The 3832-nt window shown below is 35.2% G+C and overlaps 1 non-coding gene across 1 annotated transcript; it reads left to right on the forward strand.

Moving 5' to 3' along the window:
• Positions 1–309: 309 nt before the first annotated feature.
• Positions 310–415, forward strand: LOC124886271. Its single transcript, XR_007043357.1, has one exon. It is a non-coding gene; the product is annotated as a small nucleolar RNA R71 (small nucleolar RNA).
• The last annotated feature ends 3417 nt before the right edge of the window (positions 416–3832 follow it).

Genomic DNA, 3832 nt, shown 5'->3' on the forward strand with positions numbered 1-3832 from the left:
TTTTTCATCAACAATGTCTTCCGCCGCACTTTCACATAGCTAAGCCTCTATTTCGTTTATCACACTTACAGTTTCAATTAGGGCTCATTTTTTCTATCTTGGCATAAAAAGGATGAGGAGGGATCCCCCAAGGCCACCTCGACATCCTTTATGTCCCATCCCCTAAACAAACTTGCTACTTGATCTAACACCTTTGATACAACCCTATATGATGATCTAATGAAGGATACACTAGATGTATTGTCTACTATCGATTTGTTGAGTTGGTCCAATGCACTATAGAATATTTAGAAAAGTTTCTTCTCTGATATCTCATGGTAAGGACATTTCATGAGCTTCTCCTTGAATCTTCTCCAAGCTTCATACCACAGTTCTTCATGGAATTGACAAAATTTAATAATTTCATCCCTCAATTGTAACATCTTCTAAGGTGAGAAGTATTTTCTTAATAAATCCTCCCTAACGATTATCCATAAGGTGATGGAACCAGCGGGCAAAGATCTTAGACATAGCACTGTCTTTCCCATTAGAGAAAATATAAAATGGCGCAATCAGATGGAATCTTAGGATATGTGTGCACTATTAAATGGTGTGAAAACTTCAAAAAAGTTATTAAAGTGTAAATTTGTGTCCTCATGTGCTTGACCCCTAAAAATTCCCTTTAAATGAAGCATTTGAAGTATCATGCTTGTGACATAAACTACTTTGTTTCCCTCGATTGGGGGGGGGGGGATGTGAATTACACTTGCATGCTCATAGGGGACAAGATAATCCAATCCATCTTGACATATGGTGATTTAGGAAAAATAGTGATTACCTAATACAAAATCAAAAATAATAAGGAAATTAAATCAAAATCCCTATGGGTATACCCAAAGTAACCTTCAACACCACACTAGTGAAATCTAGATTTCAATCCCCGACAATGGCATTATTTTGATTATGGTCACCTATACCATCTAAAGTGGTAGAGGACGGTTGTTTTCAATAGCTCAACTTTTATTGAGGTCGAATCCACGTGGAGCGAGATTTAGATTTTGATTACTATAGGTGTCGAAATTACTAAATTGATATTTAAAGTGTACACAATGTAAAACACAATGAAAAGTTGAGGTTGTTTGGAATAGAATCTTATCGATATCAAGTCAAGAAACGCACAAAGATAACACTTTTTATTTTAGAATTAAAATTTAGAGAGATCTTGGGATTACATCTACCTAAGGGGAAGGAAGGAATGGGGTCATGATGTTTTTGTAAAAGTCCTATTTTTTTATGGCATAGTAGGATAGGTTAAGTTTCCTTGAGGCTAGTTTTTCAACAAGGCCTCAATTATTTGACTTATTGATCTTTTGAGAACCTAACGACTATATCAATAAAATCCACCCAAAACCTTTGTTGGGCATCCTATTTCTAGGTAGATGCCCATAACATAACCTACTCTCCATCTATCCTTGTTTATAAGATAGCTAAAGAAATTAAGTTATATTCACAATTGTCAACTATTAGTTTTGCACCATCTTGCCCTCTTTCAAGGAAGCTATGGGTTACCAAAGATTCACCCATATCCCTCTTTTAAGGATGATAGCTTTCAAGAGTTTGGGGTTTTCACCCAACAAACCCATTTTCTGTATATGAGGTTTCACTTACAAATCCCAAATATTTAAATCAAATAATACTAGAATCCATAATCAACAACTATGAATTACACAAAGACATCTTCACCCAAACACAGTTGCACCTTAGTTCAACATAATCCCAAGACTAGAGAATTGAGCTACTTGTGAAATAAAAAAAATATACAAAACCATTCATTCATGGCATAAATAACAAATAGAGGACAAGGAAAATATTCACTTTACACTCTAATTTCACCAACTTTAACTTTAAATTTTAAATACAAAATGTTTCCCCAAATTCATGGGTTCACCAATTCTCCAATTTTTCCCTCTTTATTTTGTTCATGCAAAGATAAATACCCAAAATAAATAAATGATTGTGACTTATTTAGGCAGTAGAACTAGCTATGTCAAATTATAAAACTACCTTAGGCAAAAATCCCACTATGTCGTGATCGCATCAGCTTTGGCGCAATCGCGGCTATCGTGACTGCGGTAGTATCAACTCAATTGCGGTGAATGACCAATCTTGAATAGCTGTGATTGTGGCCCTTAGACTGCGATTATGGTAATTGGGCCTGATCTATGCAGGGTCTTCAGTTGTGCACTTTTTCTCTCCTTTCGATCTCTATTCAGCTCAAATCCACATCTTTCTATTTTATTACCTGTGTACATGAACGAATGATAAAATTAGTGAATTTAATCACAAACATGTCTCATTTATGCGTTCAAATTATAATAGTATGCACAAATATTGAGATCAAATAAGTGCTATATTAACTACTCATCAAAGTTCTTATTCATGTCTTTTGCGTTGAAAAATTAAAAAATATTTGATTTTGGCCCTTGGAAAATTCTTGATCCTTGAGCTCACTGTCCTTACAAATTAAAGAGTCATATGGTATGGGTACGTGTCAGGCAACCCTAGTCGTTAGTTGTCCAGTGAGTGGTGGTTGGGTTTTTCAACTTGGTAACGACTTAGTGATATGAGTTGTTAAGGTTGGTGAAGAGTCGTTAGAAGGATCCTTAACTAAACCAGTAACTTTGTGACTTGAATTGGCTCTAAGAACAAAAGGCTAACTAAGATCCATGAGGATAGGTTATGAGTGTTAGGGTTGAGTCGTATGTTGTCCAGTGTCCAATCCCTTGGGTTTTGTATTGGAGATGACTAGACCATACGAATCATATTGTCCAATCACTTATGGGATCATGGATTCATGGTGGACAATGTAAGGGTATCCAACTCACTTTCTTTGTGACAACTCAGGGGTGCGAGTCATTTGTTGTGGTCATAAATCAAAGGGTCGACTCGTAACCACTGGCGGTCTTTTTATAATTTTTAGTTGGGGGAACTTTAGGTATTTAACACTTAAAACCCTTAATACCCCACGTCCCTATAACACTTTTTTTCATTCATTCCATACTTTAGAAGATTAAACATCCTCTTTACTCTCTCAAAATCCTCTTAAGCTATATTGGTTAAGGTTTCTCTAAAGTGGTCATCTAAGGGCTTAAGGATTTATTTCTCTCTCTGAATCTTGGTAATTAAGGCATATGAATCTTCCCTCAGTGTTAGTTTAATAAAAGCATATGAGTAAAGTATTTTTCATGAATCATTAATGGTGGTTTTGAAACCAAGGTTGAGGGGTTTGAATGCATGTCATTGAATATTGTTTTTTGTGGTTTAAATTGTGATTATGCATGTTTTAATTTTGGTTTTGAATATGTGGGTGCATAGGAATGGTGATTTAATTGAGTGGTCATGGTTGAACCCCAAAATTTGATTAGTTTATATTTGGTAATGGCATTCCTCAACCTTTTTGTGTAATTATCAATGAGAATGATATTGTCACAAGTTAAATTATGTTTTTGAACTAAGTATTTGGCATAACCACGATACTTGCTGATGATGGAATTTATAAGGGTTTTATGGTTATAGATTTAATTAAATTTAAAACCTTGTGGGATACACAGGAATCCCTCAAGTGATTTTAATAATGGACACTACAGGGTACGAAGGACTCCCTTAAGGGTTGGCGAGTGACATTCTTGCATGCTATAGTTAGTATGATAATACCAATTTATAATGCCTTAATAATTAAATCCTGGAATCGGTGGTTTTGTTATGTTCTAAAGGTTTTAATTAGGCAATAATTGAGGTTGTGATAGCGAGACGTGAAAGTGTGGGTCTAAAGGATGAACCCTGGAAACTTGTG

Source organism: Capsicum annuum, chromosome 7 (genome assembly GCF_002878395.1).
Source record: "Capsicum annuum cultivar UCD-10X-F1 chromosome 7, UCD10Xv1.1, whole genome shotgun sequence".
Classification (NCBI taxonomy): domain Eukaryota; kingdom Viridiplantae; phylum Streptophyta; class Magnoliopsida; order Solanales; family Solanaceae; genus Capsicum; species Capsicum annuum.